At 39.6% G+C, this 27198-nt stretch overlaps 1 protein-coding gene across 2 annotated transcripts in view; it reads left to right on the plus strand.

The window, feature by feature from the left end:
• The first annotated feature begins 1031 nt into the window (after window positions 1-1031).
• Window positions 1032-27198, plus strand: part of Wasf3 (WASP family member 3) — a 121073-nt gene continuing 94906 nt past the window's right edge. For both annotated transcript variants that reach the window (XM_004854817.4, XM_004854818.4), the window contains exon 1: window positions 1032-1187. The gene's annotated coding sequence lies outside the window, so the exon portion shown is untranslated. The remainder of the gene's footprint in view (window positions 1188-27198) is intronic.

The raw sequence follows: 27198 nt of genomic DNA on the forward strand, positions 1-27198 counted from the left end.
GAAGATGAGCGCATGATTTTTTTCTATTGTCTTTCTGGTCCTGCAAACTTCTGAAATCATTATCAACTGCTGTGTATTTCCCCTAGCTTTTAGTTGCTGCTGATAGTGGGAACAGTTGTGGATTGTTATCAGGTGTCTGTAAGACAGATCAAGATACCTGAATTAGCGTTTTGGGGGGTCTTTATTGGTATTTGGAAATTTTTTTCCTAAATGTTTTTCCCTTTTGTGATCTTACTTGTAATTTTTTAAAGGCATCCAAATAAGACGTATTTCTATTCTACATTTCAAACTCATTTTCTTCAGGACCTAGGAGAACATACTTGGCTTTTCTTCTTTTCCTGCTCCCTTCTTTTCTTCTTAAATCTATTTTCAATTCAGTCATCTGGCACTGCCTGCCTATGTTCCACTATGATAGGGCTTAGGTTAGGGGGCTCAGGGATAGCCTGTGTTTCATAGGGATTGTGGCTTTTCTCACATCTGGGATGCAGAGAAATTGGAGATAGGGTAAGCACGAAAGGGAAGAAGGGTCTGCAGAAGAAGATGAGAAGGGTCTGAAGGCACACCGTTAACAGATTAGTGCAGGATATACAACCAACTGATGACAGGGCCATAGTCCTCTCAGAAGTGACTAAATCCTCAAAACCCAGGTACACCGACCTTCGATCCTAGGAGCCCTCAAAACCCAGGTAAGATTAGGGTATAGGTGAAAACTCACGGCGATTGTCGTGGGTGCACAGCAACCGGAGAGGCTACAAGGATGAACTCAGCCAAAAGTAACCCCACCTGGCCACTCGGAAAGGGACTCTAGCCAAAACCTCCTCCCGGAGCTGGGGTGAAGGACTAACAGTGAGAGCCTCCTCCTCCGCAATCCCCCGCCCCTCGGCGCGACGCTCCGCGCGCGCCTGCTGGCTCCCCATTGGCCGAGGCGCTCGCCAATCCTAGCGAAGCGGCCCTGTGAGTGGGCTCTGGTTGGCGGAGCAGGCGCTGAGCCCCCCTCCTGCTCAGGCCGGGGGCACCCCCCCGCCGGGAGGGGGCGTGGCCGCGGCTGTGGCCGGGCCGGAGTGGGTGTCGCGCTCGCAGCCGCTGCGTGCGGTGCGGTGCGGGGCGGGGGCGTCGGGGGGCTGCGGCGCAGCGGGACCATGGAGCTCAGAGCACAGCCCCGGAGCCAGAGGCGAGATCGCGGACCGGTGAGTCCAGGCTTCGGCCCGGCCGTCTCCCCAGGCTGCCTTTTCCTGCTCCGCTCCGAGCTCTGTGGCTGACGAGGGATGGGAGGGGCGGGCCGGGCCCCCGCGGCCCCCGCGGCCCCATGGTCAAGTGAAGTTGCTGCATCGCCCTGCGCTCCGGCCGGCGGCGAGGCCCACTGCGGCCCGCGCCTCCACCGCAGCTCGGCTGCATCCCACGCGCCCGCGCCAGCCGGCCGGGGCTTCCCGTTGTCGTGGCCCGGCAGCCCTTGACCCGCCGACCCCCGCGTTACCCCATGTGCCTCCCCGGTGAGACGCGGGACAGCAGCCGCCCTCTCGGCCGCAGGTGGCGCCCGGGCCTCCGCTCGCACCCCGCGCTCCGCGCTCGAAGCTCCAGCCCCCCCCCCCCCCCCCCCGGGCCCGGGACCTTCGCATCCTCTTCTTGCTCGCCCGCGGCCCCGCACGCCGTCGCTGATTCCGGCCCAGCCTCGTGTGCCCGCCATCCCCGGGGCCCTCGCCCCGGGTCCCCGGCCCTCTCGCCTTAGCTGCTCCCTGGTGCCCGCGTGCTGCGTGTCGACCTCCAGGTCCTGGACACGAGGCCACGCTCTGCTCCCGAGTGCGGCGGAGAGGTCGGGGCATCCCGCCCTGGCGCGCTGCAGGGCGAGGGGTGAGGGCTGCGAGCTCCCCTGCCGGACCAGCCCTCGAGACTCAGCCGCGGCGCCGAGCCTCTGCATCTGCAAAGTCTTTCCCTCTTCGTCTTTGGTACTTATGGGGAGTGGCGATTTCTTCTTGGTTTGGCCTCATTGAAAGGGATAGTTCTCTAGTGGAGAGCAGTGTTCTTAATTAGAAGCTGCGACAGGTTTAGGGATGAATGGGAACTTGTCATTTTCTTGGCTGCTCTTGGGTGGAATAGGAATCCCTTCTCATTTGGGAATTAATTTTTAGTTTGGTGATTTACTTCCAACAATTAATTTTTCAGTTTTCAAAATATTGAAAATTAGACTCATGTTTGCATCGAAGCTCATAAAATCGCAAGCAATGTGGCGTGCATTCAGAATCTGCATTTTAAACGGGGAGAGGCTAGCCAATTGAAGTATTTTGCATTGTAGTTTTTTTTTCAAAACTGTTAAAATGCTTGCGAGTCTATGTAAAAAAAACTGAGCTCAAAGTGTTGTAATTGACTGATTTTTCTGTTGCTTCAAGGACCAATTCGGTTGAACATTGGCTGTTTCTTTTTGTATATGCTTTACTAAACTTTCTTTTTCTAGCAGTGAAACAATGCAGTGATTCTTTACAGCCAGTTCTTTTATCTGCTTTCGAGGTTAGACAAGAGAAAGCTGGTTTGACCTTTCCCAAAGGCAGTTCTCAGTGTGTCTCCTCTCCTTCCTTCTCCAGAGTTCTAAGAGCTTCTGCATAGTACCAATTTTTCATCTTAAAAGATCTAAACTGACATTAACCAAAATTGTGGGTTTTTTTAGATGTTTAAAGTACTCATGTTGTAAAGTTTGGTTTACTTTCATATATTCACGGCCCTGCCCTGTGCTTATGTTAATTTAAAAAAGTGAGAAGCTTGTTCTAGAACTATCTACATGTAAAAATTGTTCTTGTGCTGCCAGTTGCTGATGCAAAGTTGGCTTATAGCATTGTTTTATCTGTTTACTTAAAATTTGTGATCTAATTGTCAATGATGTACTACACCACTTTAAAAAAATCTGACAAGGTAGAACGCACTTATCTAAGTGGTCATGCCAACATGGTAGCCCCTCCCCCCACTGTCAGTGTATCTTTAGACATACTTTACAGTTTCTGTAGAAATTTGCATGTGGCAGTAATTTTTTGGTTATTGAGGTGTTTCTGTAAATAATTGCATACTATAAATATTAAAGTTATTATCAGTGTTAGTAGGCCAGAACTACTGTTCTTCAGATTTCAAGAATTTGACTATAGCTTATGTTTTTCCTTGAGGAGTGCCTGTATATTAGTGTATGAACCTTAAATTGCTCACCTTTCTCTCTCTCCCTCTCTCTCTCCCCCCCTCCCTCTCCCTCCCTCTCTCTCCCTCCCTCTCTCCCTCCCTCTCTCTCCCTCCCTCTCTCTCCCTCCCCCTCCCCCTCCCTCTCCCTCTCCCTCTCTCTCTCTCTCTCTCCCTCACCCTCCCTCTCCCTCCCCGTGTCCCTAGATAGAGTCTCACTATGCAGTTCAGACTGGGCTTGAACGCACTATTTAGCCCAGGCTGGCCTTGAATTTATGGTAACCCTTGTACCTCAGCCTCCCAAGTGCTGGGATTACAGGGGTGTACCTAGTCTTGCTTCACCTTTCCTTCCAAGTCCTTTTTCTGTAGTCCTTTAAAGTTAATTTTTTGTTTTTTGGCTTTACTTTTGGGCATTTGGAATCAAATGCTGCTTAGTCAGTCCATGGACTGTTTTTCAAGATTGGTTTTTTACCTAGACTTAATCTTATGCTGGCAATATGGGTAAACAATGCACATTATAAAAGAAATTTAATGTAAATATAGAGATAAGGGGGGTGAAAAGTATTAGTTTCCCTTCCCTCTTATTATTGCCACTCTAATCCTATTTCTTTCTTCAGGGATAACCATACTTAATATCATGGGTGTATCCTTCCAGATTTTCCATGTCCTTTTATATTTGAAAACCATTTAGTGAATGCCTTTAAAGTACCAGGCACTATTTTAATCCCTAGGGTTGTAGAAATAAGAGATGAGAGCTTTCAAGATGTTCATTATCAACTGAGACAGACAATTACAATGCAGAATGAGAAGTGCTGTGATAGAGGTAGTAATGGGTGAGGGACTGGTGAGCCTCCTGAACGAGCCAGTCCATTCATTCATTTGTTTTAATCCTTCAGCACACTGACAGAGAGTTTGTCCCTTGTGCTGGGGACACTGTGATAAATAAGACAGATCTCTCTGTAGCCCCGATGAGCTTGTTGCTGAGTTCAGGCCTCAGTCTTTCTAACCGTTGGTTACAGGAGGGGCTAGCTACAGGAAGGAGGACCACAGACAAGGTTAGAGGGTGTTCTGAGGGATGAGGAAGTACTTGAGAAGGAATTTCAGAATCTGAGTTGAAGAGGGAGGGTCCAAAGAGCTAGTCAGGGAGATGGTGTGTGGGAGCAACTGGAACAGTACAAGTTCAGCTTGGGAATGCGAAGGGAGTATGAGCAGGGAAGTGGCAAGAAGGGAGACAGGAGAGTCATTAGGGGCTGTCTGCCAGCTACATCTTTCCAGTGTTGCATGGGGTTTGGACTCATCAGTTGGCAGTATGTGATGGCTGAAGACTTCTGAGCAGATGAACATGGTCAGTTTGGCCTTTGGAGGAGTGGATTAGAAGGTGGAAGGAGGGAAATTTGAGGAAGGAGAGTCTCTGGGACTTAGTCTTTGGATGAGTGTGTGTGTGTGAGGTGGGGTCTCAGGGAGCAAGGCTTTTAGGGCAGTGCCCTGTTCTGGTTGGTTGTTGTGTCACAGCGCCATGCTCAGGAGTGGTCAGTAGCATGCATGTAGATGATGGGCCGTACTTGGCCAGGATAAGTTTTAGGTGCCTGTGGGACTTAATGTTCCTTTGACTATATGAGGGATCTGGATATCAGGAGATGTCTGGACTCCAGTCACAAATTTGAGAGTCCTTAGCAGCACAGTTCCCAGACAGCACCTGAGATAAGCTACAAATTCAGAGTTAGGCATATCTTAAACTGTTGAGGAAACCACAGTGATTCACATCTGTCTAATTCTGGAAACTACTCCCATGATCGTCAAGTTTCTCAATTATATCACACTGTTTGACTTCAGCTTGGTAAAGAAGGGTTTTTTGGTGGTTATTGCACCATGTGAGAATCTGTGGGGAACCAGAAAGAGGGTGGTAGTTTCTAGTGTGACTTCAAGATTTGGGAAATTGTGCAGTGCTCAACAGGTGTGTATGTACTAATTAGCAAATATCTATGATTATTTAAGAATGAAATGAAAGTTTTGTTTTCTCAGTTGTATGTTTTTTTCAAATGGGTACTAAATTATTAGCATATAAAATTATTTCACTTGTTAAGTTTCATAACTCAGACATTTCTTTTGGTCTGAGACCAAAGTGCAATGAACAGAGAAAGTTTAGGAATCTTTGCCTTGTTAATGGAGCTGCAGGAGTAGATGAGGTTATTCAAGGAGCAAGCATGGAGTAGGGAAAATTGGGATAGAATGAGCCCTGAGGACCTCTAGAGCACCCAGGACCCAAATCCGGCTGTATTGAAAGGTACATGCCCTGAGACTGAGGAGGAGGAGGAGGTCATTGTGACCAAGGGAACCTAAGGCAAGAGGGAGTGCTTGGGAGCTGGGAGGTCCTTAGTAACAGTACAGGAAGAGCAGTGACAACACTGATGGGGATTGGGGCCAGAAGGTCAGTTGCGGGGGGGGACAGTGAGTGGGAGTTGGGAAGGGGAGCTCCAGGGGTAAGACAGCCTCACTCAAGAAGTTTGGTGGTGGTAAAGGGTGGTGACAGGGAGGAGGGTACCAGGGGAGCTGTTTGCTTTTTGTTTTCACAGAGAGAGCTTTGAGCATGATCCAGTGCTAGTACAGAAACAAGGAGAGGATGCGGAGAGTGGTCCCGATAGGCAGTGGTTTAAAGGCTTCTGTTGGACTTAGCTTTTTCATATAATTAGTGATTTTGGCACGGATTATTGGTATGGATTAGAGAGTGAGGGGGGTAAGGGAGGGAGGGAAGCCAGTCAGGGCAGGCCATTCTTTTTAAAACTTGATTATGAGGAAGGAAAAAAGAGCATTAAGTTGAGAGGGACATTTCGTACGGGCTGATTTTATTTTCTAAGCAGTGACTTTTATGTTTTTAAAATGTATTTTTGAAGAATACTCTTTTCTTCTTTTCTGAAGACATGCTTTTCTTAGGACTGGCTAGTCCTTTGCAGGGTGGCTTCCTCTGGCCTGGCCTTGCCTTTCCTTGGGTTCGCTCCTTGAGGAGGTACTATCCTTGTGGCCAGCTGGCCCTCCTTTGCTGTCCTGTTTTCCTTCTGGTGAATGCTCTCCATCAGGACCTTCTCTTCATTGACCTCAGGACCAGCTTTGTTCATTTGTTTTGTCAGAGCCTGTCCTCCTGTCTTGGTAGATGTCCTTAGATTAGAATTTTTCCGCCTCAGATTTCACTCTAAATTTCACTCTAAATGGCCAGCCCTGCCATTCCTTCTCTTTGCCTAGATCTGAGTCTGTTCTTTGGAGGTTAGCTCTTTTCTTTCATTTCTTTTTTCTTTCTAAAATTTTAGGTATCTCAGTATCCCAGGGTGTTTTCTCATTTTTCAAGTTCTAGGCCAGGGCTGTGAGTTGAGTGTCTGGAATCATTTCTCAGCTTTGTACTTTCTGGAATTTTACCTGGGGCTTGCTATTACGGTGATCTCCAGCCTTCTGGTAGAATCATCTTAAAATTAATCCAAAGATCTCTTCTGTTGTGTTTGCTTGAACCTTTTAACCATTTTATTTTACATTTTTCCTTTTTTGGTTTTTTGATTTATGTTCCTTTTTTGTCATTGTTTGTTACCTTTCCATTGCTGTAGGAAATACCTGAGATAACCAGCTTACAGAGAGCAAAGTTTTATTTTGGCTCGGTTTTGGAGGTTTTAATACATGACTTATTTGCTCTGTTATTTTTGGGCCTACAGCTAGGAAGCACTTTGTGGCAGGAGCATATATATATGGTGGAGCAGAACAGGTGGCCTCGTGGCTGGGTTGTGAAGGAGAAAAAGGGAAAGGATTGAAGAGCCAACGTATCTCATGCTTCTAGTGACCTAAAACTTTTTGGTAGGCCTCGCTTCACAGGACTGTGAGGAACTCCACTCTGGGGATCATGGAATATTGGAAGATAGTACAAGACAGAATTACAACAGTGTTTGAATACCTGTGCCTGAGGCACTCTGCTGGTTACTGGTGTTAGAAGTGTTTTATATGATCAAGCTTCTGCCTTCAGAAAGCTTATACAGGTTGGATCCTTAATCCAAAATGTTTTGGGACCAAATTGTTTTGGTTTTTGGCATATTTACACACACATAATGAATCTTTGTCTGAAACCCAGGCCTAAGCACAAAATTCATTTATATTTCCTATACATGTGGCTTCAAGATAATTTCATACACTGTAATTTTGTGCATGAAACAAAGTTCTGTGGTGGGGAATTGTGGCATCATATTGATGCTCAAAAAGGTTGGAGTTTGTATTTTCAGATTCGCGATGAGTAGCCTGTATTGTAGTGAGGTAAAACAGGACAGGTGGTCTCGTTCTTTAGCTTACAAAGTTTTTGTGAGCAGGAACCAGACAGCATGCTGTGTACCCAGTATCCAGATGTGTGTTCTTCTGGTCAGATGACCTGTTCTGTGGTTTTAAAAAATTTTTTTTTGGTATTGGGGATTGAACTCAGGACCTTGCGCTTGGGAGGCAGGCGTTGGAACCACTAAATCCCGGGCCCTGTTCTGTATTTTTGTTGTGGAAAGAACATTGCTTCAGTCTTCACCTTAGTTCAGGGATGACACTTACTGCCTTCTCCCATTCGTCCTCTTTCCACAGTCTTTGTGATCTTTGAGCCTTGAGTACTTCTGTTTTCTGGCATTGAAAACCAGACTGAATGTTTAAGAGTTGCTCTAGTACATGCTGAAGACTTTATTACCATGCTGCAGCAGTTCCATTTTAGTTCATCTCATAGCTTGCTTTCATTGAGAGTTGTTACACATTTTGTGCACACAGACAGCTCAGTTGAAATTATATTGCAGTGTGAATGTGTATGAATGTGATTGCCTATGAACTAGAATCTGTATGACCATATTTTATCAGTTAAGTGCATGAAATGGTGCGTTCTTTGCACATGGTAAGTACTCGAAAATATTTTTACATTGACTAAAAATGTCATGTGTTTTGACTCATTGTTATACAATAGGATACTATATGAATGTATTTTAGAAAATCTAATCTGACGCATTTTTCCCTACAAATACTACACTTATTTTTCAGCCCTTCAGAATATGTATGTAACAAGGTTCTTTATTTTTGCCTATTTTATTGTGCATTCATTGTACTGTGGTCCTGTGAAGGGTAGTACCAAGGCAGATTTCAGCTCTGAAGTGGCTTTGTAATTTTTTTTTTTTTTTTTTTTTTTTTGTGGTACTAGAGATCGAACCCAGGGCCTTCATACTGAGTTATGTCTGATAAGTCATTAAGTTGCCCAGGCTGGGCTCAAACTTGTGATCCTCCTGCCTCAGCCTCCCAGAGTGCTGGGATAACAGGCCTGCATTACCATGCCTGGCATCTTGTAAATCTGCCTGGCCACATTCTCGTGAATTTAAGTTGCTTTCTGTGACACATGGAAGAAACTGAAGCCCACACTGAGGGATGACATTGACCAGAAAGGTGGTGAAGAGAGAAAGGGAGCAAGTTACACTTAAATTTATGTCGTTCTGAGATACACTGCTGCATACCTTAGAATAATGGAGGAGATACTGATTTTTCCATCTCTTCAAATGTATGAGCTTAATTTTAGAAGAGTATACTTTTCTAATATAGGGCACATGCCCATTTTTATGATAAGTAGAGAAACATTTTATTTTTATTTTATTTTTTTGGTACCGGAGATCGAACTCGGGTCCTTGTGCTTGCGAGGCAGGCGGCAGAACCACTGAGCTAAATCCCTAGCCCCAAGAGAAACATTTTATTTTATAACCAACCCCGTAGAATTTTTTTTTAGCTTTATTACTTTATTTTTTTTCCCTTAAATTCTTTTATTGGTACATGTTAGGTATACAACACATTTACATTTATTATTGGGATCTTGTACCTGTACGTGATGCATCTTGGTTCTTATTTTTTCCCCATTCCCTGCCCTCCCTTCACCCCTTCCATCCTTCCCTATTTACAAAGACTTTGTTTCCATTTTTTCCTTTTCTCATAATTTTAAAAATTATGAACCCTGTAGAATTTTAAAACATCCCATTCTTGGTTTTTCATAGTATTTGTGCCCATTTTTGTACATCTGTTAGAATTATCCTATTTTTTTAAATATTTAAAAACCCAGAAGTACACAGTACTGGCCCCCTACTCCCCAGTCACCTATTATCAGATTTTAATTATATAGTGCAACCAATGTTGTTTCCCAAGGCTTTACTGCAATTAAATTGTTCTTTGAGATAGTCTAGTGAGGATGATTATTAAGATGTTACTTCTTTTCAAAATGTGGCATTGCAATTTACCGTTTCAAGATATATCAATGATAATGAAGTTTATAACTGAGCTGTAATTGAAAATTTTATAGCTTCTCTGCTGTTTTCTATTATATCACATAAGCTTAATTAAAAACTTCCTTCATTTTTGACATACTGTCCCACAAAAAATTATGGAAGCCACAAAACTTAGACATCACCTAAAAGAATTGTATAGGGGTCAGACACTGAAAGGTTTAGGACAACTTTATTTCACTAAGCTATGTGTACAGTTAACTTTTTCTTGCCAGACAGTTGAGAAATTTGTGATTTTCTTTCTTAGAGTACTGTATTTGTTTTCTAATGATTATCAGTCTTAATTTAGACAAAAAATATTGCTCTGCATTTTAATATTTACTGAGCATCCTATCTCTTTTTGGACACATATCTTAGATCAACTTGTGTATAAGTAAAGGTTATAAGTAGAGTTATGTTTAAATGGCACAGATACTTTATCCAGATGTTTATTCTCTGAAATGCTTAAGATTTTATTGACCATAATCAGTAGAGGCTTATCTCTGCTTGACCTTGATTAAATGAATATCTGAATTAGCTTGTAGGAAATACTCAAAATAAAAAGTTACCTATAAATAGTGAGACTCAAAAGTATATGAAGACTAGAAATGAAAACAGTAGACCTCTGCCTCTGATAAGGGTCAGGTATCCATGGCCAGCATTGTACATATGAGAGCTAAGTGCCTCAGTAACTCCAAGACTACCTGTGTAGTCTTCTTCCTTGTGGGGTTTGCTTCCTCGAGGTTGCTCTGTCATCAGCCCTTTTCCACCTTGTGACTCAGCCTCCTGTAGGGACTGGAAACCTGCTTGGTTCAGCTGAAGGGGCAGGGGATGAGAGCAGAATCCTGCAGGAGGTTTTTATGAGCCAGCACACGTCGCCTCGCGCTTCATGAGCTGTGCTGGAACGTGGCCTCTCTTAACCTAGTTTGGGCTGGAAAATGTAGTTCAGCTAGGAACCTCCAGAGAAGAGAGGACATGGGTATTTGCGGTGCTACTAGTCACTGCCCCAGGCCGACTAGGAACATTGCCTGAGCATCCCGATGCCCATAGTGAAAGGGAGCCATCCTTAGCTTTGTGTTTTAGTTTTCACCATCCATGAAGAACATATCAGATCCTCTCCTTACTGTATTCTCTGATTTTACACTTGGGGTTTGGTGTTAGTTACACTGAAAGGTATAGTAGGTGATGCTGTCAGTGTTGTTATGATAGTACATATAACAACAGTGGTTCTTCTAAGGCCAGTTATTATAATGTCTTTGAGCTAAGTGAAAATGCAACTTCAAAGACAGTCCTGCAGAGGGTCAAATGAACATGGTTTATGTATTTTCTAATGGTAAGAATGAATGCGTCGCATATCCTTCAGCCATTCAGAAATATTGATCTCAGATGCAAGTTTGATGTTACTGCTTTTGATGTACTTGGAGTGCCAGTATTTTACGCTGTTAGTAAAGGATATCTTTAGAGACCAAAGAGGGATGACTGATTAATTTAAAGTCAGTGTGCTCAGTGCCCGGCTTGTTCTATAGCAGAAGTTGGCCAACAGTAGCCTGTGGACCAAATCTGGCTTTTTGCTTGATTTTGTAAAGAAAACTGTTGGAACACAGACATGCTCATTCGTTTATGCATTGTGTGTAGTGGCTTTAATGCACAGAGCAGAGCTGATTAGAATTGAGTTCTGGCAACAGAGACTATCCAACCCACAAAGTATGAAATAGTTACTATCTAGCCCTTAATACAAAAATTACTGGCCCCTGTTTTGGAGGATAAGTTTTTTGTCTTGTGGGGCTCACATTCTCTAGTGGAGGAGATGATAAATGTGTAAATAGGTGTTGTAGTAATGGCTGTAAAGAATGTAAAATAACCCAGGGTAGTGGCACATACCTGTAATCCCAACACTCTGGGAAGCCGTGGCAGGAGGAGGATTACAAAGTGAAGCCCAGCCTCAGTAACTTAACAACTTGAAGCCCTGTCTCTAGATAAAATGAAAAGAAAAGAAAAAGGCCTGTAGCTCAATGCAGATGCCATGGGTTCAACCCCTGATACCACAAAACAGAACACCCCCACCCTCCAAAGCTAAAGCGGGTGAGGACAGAAAGACTCAGAGAAGGTGACCTTTGAACAGAAGTGAATGAAAGTGAAGGAGTGAGTCAACCAGCCAGGCAGATATTTTGGCAAAGAGTATTGTTGGGGAGGAACAGTAAGTGCATCCTTGAGGCCCTTGAGTAGCAGCAGGAAGGAGCCAGTTCACACAGGGCCAAATAGACTATGGTGGCACTTTGGATTGTTCTGAAATGGAAGGCCATTGCAAGGTTTTCAGCAAGGCGGTGGTGTCATTTGACCTTGACTACAAAGGATCGCTAGCACTGCTATGAGAGTAGATTGTAGGGTGCAAGAGTAGAAGGAGGGTGTGTATACGCTAGGCATTGCTAGGTCCTGTGGCTATCTGGATGAACCAGACCTTCCTGTCCTCAAGGGGCTGATGGTGTAATTACAGAGTAGGGAGATCACTGTGATGTGCTGCTATAGATGGGGAAACAGAAGGTACCTTGGAGGTGCCAGATCCAAACTGGGAGGTGTAACACCTCATTGACAACTCAGGAAGGCTGATTCTGTACCTGAGTTCTGAGACTACTTGCATGCAAGCTTTTTCCATACGTTTGGCAGTGAGAACAGGTGCTTAGCCAGATTGTCAAAGATTCTGCTAGAGCAAAGGGTGGTCATGGCTTTTTGGACAGGTGCTCATACCAATGGTGGCTGTCTGTAGCATGTGGGACAGTGAGTCTGGAGATGTTTTGGCTCAGTAGGACAGTGCCACAGCCATTGAAAAGTGAGATGAGATTTGTCTTTTTTGTGCCAGAGAGCAGGAACAAGGTAATTTTTTTTTTTTTTTTTGTGGTACCGGGCTTTGAACTCAGGACCTTGTGCTTGGGAGGCAGGCGGCAGCACCACTGAGCTGAATCCCTGGCTCAAGGTAATTTTAATTTAGAAAAATTAGTATTACAGTTTTGTAGAAAACTGCCAGTAATTTGTCTGTGAAATGTATGATAGAGGATTGTTACTTTCCCCATACTGCCCAGCAGTATGAATTAGTTGCAAAATGTACTTTTGAGTAATTAAACAAATTGGTCTGCACTCTGGGGTTATGAATATGACCCAATTAACCTTTGGAGGGCATCAATAAAAATGATTTTATTCTTAAGATAGGTGATATTAAATTTTGGCTAATAATTAGTTGAAGCAGTTGCTGCCAGTTTTGTAAGTGTAGAGGTCATTCACTTTCTGTTCTCTATACCAGGGTGTCTGAGTTATCCTCAAAGAATTTAAGTTTTAATTATAGGTTAAAAACAAGTAGGGAGAAGAAATAAAATCACAATCCTAAAGGGAAGTTTTTTTAAAAAAAATTTATGCTATCTCTGTAGCTGACAGAACAAAATTTATTAAGGATCTGAACGACAGAATAAATAAACTTGCCATGATGTGCAGATATTGTACCTAACAGCTGTGAATACATATTTTCTATAAGTACATACGGACATTCACCCAAGCTATCAGCATGTTGGGAGCAAAATCAGGTTTCAACATATTTTAGAAAGTTAAAATAAAACAGAATAGTGCCTCTGAGTTAAAATCGACAGCAAAAGGTAACTGGAAATTTTTTTTTGAGACAAGCTCTTGCTATGCATTTCAAGGTGGCCTTGAACACACTATGTAGCCCAAACTTGCTTTGAACTCCTGGTGATCCTTCTGCCTCAGTCTCCTGAATGCTGGGATTACAGGTGTGTGCCACCATGCCCAGCTAGAAAAGCTTTTTTAAGTTGCCCGTTGTCAAAGAAGGCATTTCAGAGGGAATTAGAAACTTTTAGAAAATATTTTGATTAGAATTAATATAAAAATATTGTATATCAAAGTTGGTCAGTTGCAGCTAAAGTCATACTTGTGGGAAGGTTCATGACCTTCAAGGCCTATGTCAAGAAACAGAAAAACTTGAAAAATATTTAGGGATCTGAGCACTAATTTTAAGAAGTTAGGGAGCCTCACAAGCGCAAGGTCCTGAATTCAATCCCCAGTACCAAAAAAAAAAAAAAAGTTAGGGAAAGAACAGCAAATTAAATCCAGAAAAAGTAAATGGATACTTAAAAAGGAGAAATTAATAAAATGGAAAACATAGAGAACATCTATAATACTAGTTCATTTTTTTGAAAAGACTGATGACATTAATAAATTTGGTAAGAATAAAGAATTTCAGAAAGACAGAAGGAGTGGTACCTGTGTCTTTCATTTTTAATTTTTAAAATTTATTTCCTCTCATATACTCTGTAGTTGTTAGTTGGTTCATATATATATTACTAATTTATTCTGTATTGTGCAATATTTTTAACCTTTTTGAGTATGCATTTGATCCTTTTGTATAAGATGTCATTATCCTGCATTTTAGATATCTCATATAACAACAAACTTTGCTTTTAATAAGCAAGTTAATGTACATTAAATGTTACAACTGATATGTTCTCAATTCTGTCATTATAATTACTATATTTTTTTTTGTTACTCAGCTTATTCATTTTTAGATGTGTTTTCATTGACTTAAAAACAAGATTCTTTTGATACCAGTAGGGACCTAATTTTTGTTCTAGTGATTATCTTTGAGTTATTACTTTTGAAATAATGAGAGAATTAAAGTAAAACAGATAAGCTTTTGCTGTTTTGTGTGTCAGTTTTAAATGACATCCTTTGGTTCTCACCCATGACTCCCATAGTTGTCAGTGATCCTGTTGTTTGCTCTTTTCCTATTCTCATATTTAGTTGACATATTAGGTTTATGTACCATTTTTTGTGCTAGTGATTCCAATCTTGTTTCTATTGTTAGTTCTCAGATTAAGTACATAAAATGTTTGCCTTGTCATCAGTCCTTTTGCTCAGGTTGCTTTCAGTCATCCCTTGGTTAGGAGTTGAAGCCCCAGTGCTTCCCTTGAATGTAATGGGTAAACTTTTTTTTTTTGATACCTGGGATCAAACTCAGGTCCTTGCGCTTGCGCAGCAGGCGGTGAAACCACTGAGCTAAATCCCCGGCCCTGGGTCAACTTCTTGCTTGTACATATAGAATTGTTTTAGTTGTATATCATTTTTGGGTAAATTGAGAAAACAGTAACTGTTATGGTTTAGGTCTAGATGTCCTCTTAAAGCTTCATGTGGTCATAGGTGGCTTTTTCAGAGGTGGCTGAATCTAGAGTGTCTGGTGGTGGAATTAGGGGCATGAGATTACTAAACCGGTATGCAGATTGGTGTGGCTTTGCCCTAATCCCGGTAGTCTGGATAAGATAGAAGGGGCAGAAAGACTGTTAAGGTCCTCTTGCTTACTTTTGCTGTCTCTGGCTCCCATGAACTGTTTCTCCTGTGCAAGGCATATCTGTCACACCACCCTGCCTTGGAGCCAGCTGATTGTGGACTGGAACCTCTGCAAACAGTGAGCTGAATAAACCTTTCCTCCTTTTTACTTCGGTTGTTGGGCATTTTGTCTCAGCAATGAGAGAAAAGTAACTAAGATAGTCACTTAGATAATTTGAGTCTGTGGTCCATGTGATAAACTTAAGTTGAAAAAGATAATTAGAATCCTCAGGAAGGATATATGTGTAAGTACTTTGTGAGTTTTTTTTAATGATGGCCTTGTTAGTTGAACAGGTGTGGCTTGGTATAAAGTCTTTGGTTTTAAGTTTTTTGAAAATTATTTTCTACTTTTGTGTTCCTTTTTATGTTTTGATAAATTTGATGCTAGTCTGATACTGTCCTTTTAAGTGGTTTCATCTTTTAATTTGGGGGCTTTGAGGATATTTTTTGTTTTCTAATGTTATACAACTAAAACAATTCTATAGTTTATGAGGGTACATTTTAGAATTATTTATCCTCGGTCAGTTTTCTACAGTTGGCCCTTAAAATGTGTGATTTCAGGTTTTTTATTTTCAGAGTTTACTTGGAATATTGATTTAAACATTCTACTTCACTATTTTGCGTATCTTTTTTCAAAGTTATATTTCTATCTTGGAGGTATGTCTATTTCTAAGTATACATATTTTTGACCTTCTTTTCATAGTGTCCGCCTTAGTATATCCCTTTCTGACTGTTCATCGTTCTTCATCTCACTTTGTTTTGGTTATTTTTCTGCTTTAATTCATTACTCTTTATAAATTTTTCCTTTGACTCTATTTGATGTCCTTGGGTGCACCGTATTTAATCTTCAGTTTTACTGTGATTTTCCTTTCCTGAGTTCAAGCTAGTCTTATTTTCTTTCTTTTTCCTCCATTTCTGTTCTTCGTGCCTGTTGGGCTTTAGCACCTTGGGTCTTGAAACATACATTTGAGAATTATTGCTTCATATAACAGTGGTTCAATGTGGGGAATTTTGAAAATAGTGATTGATGTCTATGACTTTGTCTCAGAAAGAGTGTTGCCTGGGATCTGAAAATTTTGAGTGATTTTAATGTGTAGACAAGCTTGGGAACTTTACTGGTAAATAAATGTTTTAGAGTGGTGATATGTCATGTGCTTATGTTAACTTCTTGCTGTCTCAGAAAAGGTTCCCAAATTTGCAAAAAAGAATCATCTGGAGATCATAACTTCATTTTCAGTGGTTTGTTACTAGTATGTAGAAATACAGTTATTTTTTAAGATTATTTTGGAACAATTGCAGATACATAGGAAGTACAAAAATAGTACGGTAAGGTCCTTTCTACTCTTCACTCAACTTTAACATCTTTCTGTGACCATAGTTAAATATCAAAATGATTAAGTTGACATTGATACAGTCTGTACTTATTCAGATATCAGTAGTGGTTACATGCACTCGTGTATGTGTTCTATGCAGTTTAATCGTGGATGTAGATTCTTTTAACCACCACATGGAGTTTTGAACTGTGCCATCATCACAGAGGAACTTTCTTTTGTTTCCTCTAGTCATTCCATTCTGTACTTTCTTCTCATTCTTTTGTACTGGGGTTGAACCCAGGGCTTTCAAACTAAGCTACATCACGAGCCATTTTTTATTTTTCAAGGCAGGGTTTTTCTCACTGAGTCACTAAGTTGCTCATGCTGGGTTTGAACTTTCCTCAACCTCACAGAGTGCTGGGCATTACAAAAATCTGTTTTATTATATTGGTTTGTAAATGTAACCTTGTTGAAGTTGTCTTTTAATTCTAGTAGTTTTGTTGTGGATTCCTTAGGATTTTTCTGTAAGTCAGAGTGTGACATGTACTAGTTGTGAAATTGGCAAGACAATTTTACTTCCTTCATTCTGGCTGGATATTGAAATGTTCATATTCATTCTCATCATATGCTCTTCCTCTCTCCTTCCTTCTTATTGCATGAACAGAACTTCCATTGCAATATTGCATAGCAGTGGTGAGAGCAGGTATTCTTGTCTTGTTCCTGATTTTAGGGGGAAAGCATTTAGCTATCCATTACTGAATAAGTTAGGTGTAGGGTGTTTTTTTTTTTTTTTTCTTTTCTTTCGTAGATGCCTTTCATCAGGTTGAGGAAATTTCCTTCTGTTGTTGCTCTGGGAGTTTAAAAATATATTTTTATTTTTAATTGACACATAGTAATAGTATATATACATATTATATGCGTATGTATACATATATACACATATGCATACATTGTGACATTTCAGGATGAGTATATACAATGAGTAATGATCAGATATGGTCTATCTGCCATGTCAGTTGCTAGGAGTTCGTAATTACCATCATAAGCTTAACACAGTGGCTGCCTCAGCATGCCTGTTCAGCCTGACACAAGGCTGCTGTTTGTTACCCAGTGATGCCCTATCACTTTTGGCCTACTTAGAACTTACCCTCCTTGCAGAGCTGTTTGCAGTATAGCTTGCTTGTGCCTCATCTCACTAAGCCAACACCCCACACACCTTACAGCTGCTACACACCATTGACGATGGTAAAATTTAAAAGGTGCAAACCAGAGTTATGTAAATATACTGACCTTTTGTGTATGTTTCTTTAGCCAGTTACAACCCCTGAGGGAATGTTCCAGGGACAGTACCCCTTAACAATGGCATAGTTCTACAGGTCTTCTTTGTTTCTCTTTTGCACTTTCTGCCTGCTGCTCTGGGACTGCCTGTCAGCACCTCTTACCTCTCTGGGACCTGTGAGTCCTAAATTCTTTGGTTTTGTGCATTTTGCCTTTTAATTCCTCATTGTGTCTCATCTGGTACACATACTGTAGTGTTCTCAATATTATTTATCATCTCTAACAAATCATAACAGTCATACATGGGTGTTTCTTTTTAGAAATGCTTCTTTGCATTCACTGTATTGAGATGGTGATGTGACTTATTTTTTATCGGTATATATTAATTGACTTTTGCAGGTTAAACTAGCCTTATATTCCTAGGATAAATCTCACTTGTTTGTGGCATATAATTTTTTTATATGTTGCTATGTTTCGTTTAATATTTTGTTGAAATTTTTGCATCTATTTTCATAAGAGACATTAATCTGTAGTTTTCTTGTGATTTTTATGGGGCTTTGATGTCAGGGCAAAACTGGCTTCTTAGAATGAATTGGGAAGTGTTTCTTATGTCATTTTCTGGAAGATTTTGTGAAAGATTGATACTTACATACTCATCTGTGAAGTCATTTGGACCTGAGCTTTTTTTTTGTCTGAAGAGTTTTAATTACTTATTTAATCTCTTGTGGGTTTATTCTGCTTTTTTCTTTTTATTCTAGTTAGTTTTGTTAACTTGTATTTCTAAGAATTTTTTCTTTTCAAATTGTCTAGATTTGTGGGATAAATTAGTTATAGTCTCTTATAATTCTTATAATCCTTGTAAACTTTTTATGATTAGTAGTGATTGATGTCTTTTCTGATTTTGCCTATTTATGTTCTTTCATTCACTGTAGCTAAAAGTTTGTCAATTTTGTTTTGTCATTGAAAGTTTAAAATTGTTTAAAGAAAGTGTTATGTCTGACTATTTTAGGCTCTAGAAATTTTGGATGATAATTGTCTGGGACTGTCTTTTCAATGTAAGATTAATATTTAATTCTTGTAAAAACAGGAAGAGAGAAACTAAGTAAAATGTAAAAGTAAGTAAAATATCCAATCTAGAGAAAGGAAAAGATGATGATTATTATGATTATAATGGTGAAATTAATTATAGTAATTATTTTTATCATTAAATAGTTCTGAATAGTAGACAGATTTAAATAGTTTAATATTTCATGGACTACATAGGTAGATAGTCTGGTTCAAGACAAACGTTAAATTGAAGTGCCAAGTATTGGAAATAAGATTGAAAGTAATAGTACTCCTTTACTGAGGAGACCTTTTTTTGGTTATTTTGCATATATACCAAGATCTCACATATTTTGTTACCTGACCTAGTTTATTATTTTTTGTCTCAATTCCTGAAAAAGAAAAGAACATGTCTGTCTCTGCACCATCTCCCCTGGTGTTACTCTACGTAACTGTATAAACCTATATAAACTATATAAACCTTTGGGATTAATTACCCTTTTCTACCAGAAGATAGCATTCCTGGTGTAGGTAGTGTGAACACAAATCTTGCTTGATCCTAAGAAATGAATGAGCCCAGAAAAAAAATGAGACCAAGTCATAGTGCAGAATAGATGATTTCCAGGTTGTGACTATATTTCTGAAACCCTAAATGAAAATTGGAAGTGCCTGTGTTGCTAGTAATTGGGCAGTTCATGCTGTGTATTTGTGGCTTTCTGATATATTTTATTTTTAAACATCTCTTCAATTTTTATATTTACAAAAGAATTAGGACAGTCTCTTAGTCCAAGGAATATTCAAAAATTTGTTTTTGTGGTTTTCTTTTATCAGAAATGGTTTGTTAAATACAATACAGTTTAAAAATATACAGTTTTCTGTTTCTCTCAAGATACACATTTTTTTCCCCCAGAAATACGTAAATCTCAGTGAATTGTGATACTTTCTGTGGGCTTTGTTCAGCATTGACCAAGTTAAACTCATTCTCTTGAATGAGGGATTCTCAAAACAGCTTTACCATTCACTTGTCTCATGACCATGAGAATCTATTTCTTACCCATTAGGAAAATAATTCCATTCTTCCTGATCTTTACTCCTGTGGAACTTGACCTCATACAAACAGGATGATCTAAGTAGTAAGCTTCCTTAGAGCACTGTTGTATAGATATCAGTGAAATCACATAATTAGAGACAGGTATCCCCAAAAATATTATAGAAACATGTACTCCTATGGAAACTGATACATGCTATCCACACTAACTCTGGCCAAGCTACTTTGCCACACTTGTAATATTTTCTCTTAAGAAAGATTCCAGGCTTCAAAGTGCTACCTTAGCATTAATTTCTTTCTGCCTCTGCTTAAGCATCTGTAGAGGCACATGCCAACTTCTTAGCTTTATGTTTAGTTATCTAGGAATCATTCACAGGCAGCAAAGAAATGTAAGATAATTCTTCAAAATCTTTAGTTGCTAATAGTTGTGTGTTGAAAGTCTATACAGGACCAGAGATTTTGGAATTTTTTACAAGGCCCGCATTGCCCCATAGATTGAATTTACAGAATATCATGACTTAATCTTCTTTGTAAATTAAAAAAATGAAAACTGTCTTGACGCCTCTCATAGTTTTGGTAACTCATGCTAAATAAGTAGCCAAGGGAGCAGAGGAATACTAGAATTTTATCCTGTGGGGAAAGAGAGTCGTCAGAGGGTAGAGGTCCTGCTGTGAATCAGAGCTTCCATTACAACATGCATGGTACAGCTCTCCCAGGCAGTGGCATGTTAAGCAAAGAGAAAAACTTTAAAGCAAAAAAACACACAAGAAACCAAAAGACCAATTTGTAAGTGTAATAAGTAATATTCTGTCTCAAAATGGAAGAATAAATTGGGAAGAACTTACAGAAATAGAAGATTTGAGTAAAGGGGGGGAAATCCTTATCCCTAAGTGAAAATGAAGCAAATCAGGATGCTACTGAATTTAGGGGTCTGAGAGTACATAGCAGCTGCTCACTTTACCTTAAAGATGGAGGCCTCATTGTGCCCCAGTAGGCCATTGTGTGGTGCTTTTAGGTTCTGAGCTGAGTCACTTTGGTGTACCTGTAAACTTGCTTTTGCTTGTAGTAGTAAGTTAGATAACTGTAATTTTACTGTACTGAATCATGTGCAGAGATCAGCAGCTTGAAACAATTGTATGTTGCTGCTGGTAGTAAACAGACATCCTTTCCTCATGGTTACCTTGACTAGTAGGTTAGATCATAGGCTTGTGGAAGTCAGAAGCCTGGTTCTCCTTCCTTTCTAGTTTGACATAATGCCTTTCTTATAGTAGGTGCTCAGTGATCTCTGTTGTGGTGAGTACTCACTGCTGAGCCTGCATTTTGGCAATCAGACAATATATTCCAGAGCAAGCCTAGAAAAATCTGCTGATCTGTTACTGCTTTACTCTGTTTATCTTCTGTTAAAATGAATGCATAATGAAGGACCTTTCCTTATTGTGGCGGCTGATAACTTCTAATATGACTGGAGGTAATGCTGAGATTTGTGCTGTAAAAAATGTATTTCATGGGCCTAAAGAAAGAGTTAAGATTGTTACCATGGATTCCTTTAGATTACTTGATTTTTATTGTTTTAAAAGCTTCTTTCCAGGCGATTTGAGATTACATAGAATAGAGAGAATGCTATACTTGGGTGTTAGGGACTTGGGTGTATTTGGAACTTCTTTTAGTGTAAAGGGTGAATTTAAAAAATCATTTTTTTCTCCTAATGGGTATCCAGTTGTTAAAATAGCATTTAATAAATAAACCTTACCTAGATATTTAAAATGCCACATCCATTTTATCCTAAATTCTTATATATCTGTTAGTTTCTGTATGTCAGCACCCCATTGTCTTAATTATTGTAGCATTAAAATGTCTTAATATCAAATGGGAATGCTCGCTATTATTTTCCGGATTTGTCTTTGTTTTTGGAAAACCATAAGAATTTTAAAGTCAGCTTGTCTAGTTCCTCAGAGAATTGTCAGAGATACTTAAGAAAAACCTCCCCTGATGAATTTTTGGAGCTCCATTTGTATTACAAATCTGGAGACTTGGTTTTAGATTTTTTTTTGACAATGACTGGATCTGTGATAAGTTAGATTCGTGTTTTATTATTGCATAGATATTTGAAGATGCCTTTTTGAAAATTACTGTCTACTTAAAATTTTTGTCTTTATTTTCATTGTTACTAGTTAGAGCTATTGTAAAAATCCTCAAAAATTTTTTAGCACTGTAAAGGGCTCCTCGTGCTTACAAAAATTGGAAACAACTGAATTAGATTTCCCTGAACCCTTTTTTGTTTTACAGTTCAATTGTGAATGAATAAAAGATGATATATCATCAATCCAATCAAGGATCAAATTTAAATCTTTGTAGCCTCTGAAAGGGCTACCCTATTGAAAGAGACTGCAGAAATGGTTCTTGGCAAGATCATTTGTCTGTTTCTTTCTTTTCTTCTGAGACCAGTTGGTGTTTTGAAAGGAAGCATATTGTCTAGATTTTCAGAGTTCCCCAAAAACAGGATGAGAGAGTACATTATTTTTGAGGCATATAACATGATTGCATCTTCAGCAGAATAAAGTGCTTTGAAAGCTTGAATTCTTTGTGTTGTCATAGTTAGCTACTATGATTGATATGTATGTATCTCCTTTTCTGAGTGTTTATTGTAAGATTGAGTGGGAGCTACTGGACAGAATGGTTCGTTTATAGAAGACAATCAGGGCTGTGATAAGTCTCAAAAGTCAAACTACATTTTGAAGGGCAGATCACATCTGTAGTTTGTATAATTCTGTAACAGATTGGCAAATAATGGAAGAAATGATGAGTGAAAATTGGCTTTCATCTGTTGGTGAATGACAGTCACCATTAAATTAAAATGAATTTTGAAAATGAAGAGACCAGACTTTTTTTTTTTGCTTCTTTTTGGAAAATTACTTTGAGGATTCATTGATTTAAGATTGTCACAGGACTAAAAAACTCAACCCTAAGAAAAAATTTACTGGCAGTCTTGTGATCATATCAAGAATCCTTCTGAGGTAGAGTAAGGTTTGGAATTTTTTGAATCTACAGCAGAATAATATTCTTAGGTGGGAGTAAATATGATAATCAGATAAGCTGATATAAATTATCATTATGAAATTAGCAAGATGAGAGAAAGTTATTTAAGAAAAACAAGAATATAGACAGGAAATAATCTTGGAGAATAAATTTGAAAAACTCATATGGCAGTCAATTTATTGAATCCTCAAATGATGTTTATTTTGTGTTAAGTAGGAATAGACTGCCAGGAATTTGGGGCTCTTTGAGGTTTAGCTATTGATGCTAGCTAGCATTTACGTTTCCATTATTCCAGAGCAGGTATGACCTGATTAAGCCAGAGTCACAGTCTCAATTCCACAACATTGGGAGGGAAACTCATCTATTTCAGGTAGTTCTGTCTGGAGTGATAGCTCATCCCTATGTTTCTATAGTCACATAGCATCCCCAAAACAACTTCTGTATTCAGTTATGATCACATATTACACTTTAAGATAGACACATATGTATCTTTTGTCTAGATCCCAATCAGATCTTGTGGTGCCTTTGTAGAATTAAAATACTTAAGTGGCAATCTATAGTTCCACCACAGAGTGTGAGAGTACCTCTCTTCCCCTATCCTGGGCAACACTGGAATTTTTCATATGTTTTAATTTTTGCTAGTCTGATAAATTTAATATTATTGCATTGCAGCCCTAATTCGCATTTTTTGTATTGCATGAGGTTGAACATTTTTTCATATCTACTTTTCAGATGATCAGTAGATGGATTGTTTCTTGGTTCTTTCTTTGTTGTTTTTGTTCAGTCAGATTGGTGGGAGCTACAGCGAATAATCTATTTTGTGAAAGTTATTAATTTGGAAGAAGTTTCAGCTTATTTTATCAAGCATGAAGTTTAGTGCTAAGAATGGTTAATCTTAGGATTGGCTAAGATGGAGCAAAAGGGGCAAGAGCCTGATTGGAAAGCATATAAGGAAAGTGGTCCCTGAAAAGGGCAGCTGTCTTGATTGGTAGATACCAAACCTTTACTGCAAATTTAGCCCAGCAGGGATGGACAGCTGTGTGGCGTACAAAGTGACTTGTGTGAGCAAGCAGTGAAGTCCTACTTTAGACTTAGAGGCTTAGAGATTTCTGCCTGCTGTGGCATCATCAGTAGATGCATTTATATGAGAGGTCTTGCTCTTTTGGCATTAGTTGAATGTTAAGAATAAAATAGGTGACCACGATAATACTTCCAGAATGACTTTCCTATATCTAGTATTTAAATCTTCCCTTTACTTTTTCCTCCAAAGCACAACACTTTGGCAGATTTATATGTGCAATAAATTTTTAAATTAAAATACTCCTGTCAATGTAGGTTGGGGTGCAGGGTACCATCTGCCTGTGAGATTGTCAAATCTCATTCTTTTTTTTTTGGTACTGGGGATTGAATTCAGGTCCTTGTGCTTGCGAAGCAGGCGGCGAAACCACGGAGCTAAATCCCCGGCCTGTCAAATCTCATTCTTTGGATTGCCTTGAACACAGATAAATAAACTCAGTTGGGCAGATAAAGCTGTAGATTTTAATGTTGAATTAAGGCCAAGGTGATGCTAAGTTATTTTCACATTTCTTTTGCATTAGTGTCTTGACTGGTCATCTTTCAATCTGTACATAACCAGGATGGATGAAAAGTTCACCTACTTTAAGCTCAGTGTATCTGAGTGGATGGAAACCAGGAACATGCTTCTGCCTTTGTATTTTTAACTTTCCCTTTAGGACCCATTCCTTTGGGAAAGCTGAAACTGAAGACCTATATCTGAGTAGCATTCTAGCAGTATTTCTCATTAGTATGCTTTGTCAGTTTTCAGTTTGCAAGACACTGTCAGGTTGTTCCTGGTTTGAAGCCTGGATGCTTTGATTTCCATCCTGTTAATTTCCATTCAGTTAATTTCTTATCCGTGACCCTCTGCTGAGAAGGTTTTTTTCCTGCCTTGTTTAATTACTTATAGGGGAAAAGCGATGAAGTTTGTGATACTTGTCTCAGTTATTTCTGTACTCTCAATGTAGAGATGTATTTACTTTTACTTCTGTTATGTTTTTGACTTTCGACCTTTTTTATTTAAGGAAGAAAAAATCTAAATGAAGATAGAAAATTGTTGACTATTCTCTTGAAATTTCTTTTTCTCTTTAAATACTTTTAAAAAATGTCTTTTCTCCTATTGATGTTATCTCTAAATGTGGATCTTAAACCAGAGATATGCCTTTCAGATCTACTCAAAGAAACTAATTTGGATGAGATTTAAGTACAGACAGATTTACATGAGATCATTAGATGAGATCATCAAGGAGAGGTGTACAGAGAAAAGGTCTAAATAAATACAGTTGTCATTTAGTTTTTGAGGGAAATTGGTTCCTTGGGTACTAAAATCCTCAGAGGCTCAAAACCCTTACATAAAATATTTTAGTGTTTTCATAGAACCTATGCACATTGTATACTTTAGATAATCTCTAGAAAATTTATAATATCTAATACAATATAGTTACCTTGTACATAGATGTCATACTGTAGTGTTATAAGGAAAAAAGTATACATGTTGAATGCAGATGCAACCTTTTTTTTCTGCATATTTTCTACCTGTTGTTGGTTGAATCTGCAGATGTAGAACCTTAAGATAAAAGGATCAATTGTGTATTCAAAACCAGCTAATCTCATAATTCTCTTAATTTTTTTCTATATAAAATGTAGGAATGAAATGCTGCGTAAACTTTCCATTCTTTAAGCAACAACTCACTGAATACATACTGAATGCCTGTGTTGGGCACTGGGGACACAGGAATAAACAAGCTATTTTAAAAATTCCTTTTCTGTCCTCACAGAGCTGAAATTCTCCTAGGAGAATTAGGCAGTAAAAGAGACAAGTTAGTGAATTAGGCACACAGCAGATCAGAAGATGATAGACACCAGTGGAGAAAAAGGCATCATTGAAGAGGTTCAGGAGTTCCAGTTTAATTATAGGAGGCAATGTTTGAGCAGAGATATGAAGGAGGCATATAGGACAAGCCACTTAGAGGTTGCAGGGGCAGGAACAGCGTGCCAGAAGAGGTGGTGTCAGGAGTGGAGGTCTTTTGGTGGTACCTGTCTGTAAGTAGAAAGAAGAGAAAGGAGGACTGAAGTAGAATGAAGAGGGGGAAGAAGAGAATAAGAGGTGAGGCCAGACCAAAGATAGGGGAGGGAGGAGGTAGGTTGGGTGGCTCTCTTCGGTTCCTGGCATAGTTTTGGGCTTTAGGGGAGAGATATGACCTGACTTCTTGCACAGAATTATTCTGGCTCCCATGTGGAGGAGAACGGGTTGTTGGGGAGCAAAGGGAAGACTGAGTGAGAGACCAAGTATGGGTTAGGATGGAAGTAGAGGTGGGGGCAGTTGTCTCCACTTGGTGTATTTAGAAAGTGAAACTGCCAGTTGAAGGGGGTGGGGGAGAACATACCGCAAGTTTTTGACCTGCATAAATGAGATAGAGAGTTGCCATGAAGCGGAATGGAGAAGCCTTGGACCCCAGGTCACAAGTTAGGAGTTCGCTTCTAGACATGTTAAATTAGGGCTGTGCCTCAGATATCGGCATGAAGATACTGAGGTAGCTTTGGGTGTACAGTTTCAAAGTTCAGGGAGTGGTCTGGGCTGAAGGTGTGAATTTGAGAGTTGCCTTTGCACATGGGCCATTTAAAATCCTGAGGCTGGAAGGAAGTGTGAGGGGGAATAGCTGGGTCAGATGTAACCTCTAGTTTTAGTTCTTTGAGGGATTATTGAGCTTGTGAAATTTTCTACCTGTGGCATTACTGAGGGGTTCACTTTGGTCCCCACTAGGTCTGCAGAGGCCTGGGCCTCCCTGAGCCTGTTGCTTGCCTGTGCCTGAGTGTTTTGGTTTGGGGGTGAGAAATATGAGAGGGTTATGAAAGGTCTCCCTCATGAGTGCCCCAAGGAAAAACATGACGGGATTTTTGTTGTCATTGCACCTTTGTTTTTCTAGACAGTTTACTAAGCTACTTGAAGTTTGCTTGCTTTTAATTTTTATTTTCCTTTCTTTGGCCATACTGGGGATCAAACCTAGGGCTTCACACATGCTGCTAGGTAAGTGCTTTACCACTGAGCTACATCTTCAGGCCGTTTTTTAAGCTGTTAATCCTGTGTTCTATTTCCTTTAAGTCAGTTTCAGATATGTTTACATTTTTACCTAATTGATAACATCCTCTCATTATGTCACTGTGCGTGCCTTAGCATTTATTTCATGTGATAGTCTCCTGCAGATTTATGTATTTACTCTTTTTTGCGTTCTTTTTTTGTGGAATCCAAGTTCCATAAAAACAAGGGCTTATCTTTTTACTGCATTTTATCTCCAGCACTCACCCATTAGGACATAGTAGGTATTGATAAGGAGTCTTACGTAAATAAGCACCGTAGACCTGACTGTGTACACTTCTCCACTTGGTGTCATGTCATACAAATTTTTTTCACATTATTAAAGTTCTTTAAGATACTGCCTAGGTGGTTGCATTAGTAATTTGTTGTATAGATCTAGTATGATTTGCTTTATGTTGGTTCTTTTATTTGGCATATTTAATCCTATATTTCACTATAATGTACAAGACTGAAGAAGAAATTCTGTGCATAAATCTTTGCCCATATTTGTGTTTATTC

Source organism: Heterocephalus glaber, unplaced genomic scaffold (genome assembly GCF_053883595.1).
Source record: "Heterocephalus glaber isolate CG9 unplaced genomic scaffold, H.glaber_assembly_v1.0 deba00001719, whole genome shotgun sequence".
NCBI classification, from domain to species: Eukaryota; Metazoa; Chordata; class Mammalia; order Rodentia; family Bathyergidae; genus Heterocephalus; species Heterocephalus glaber.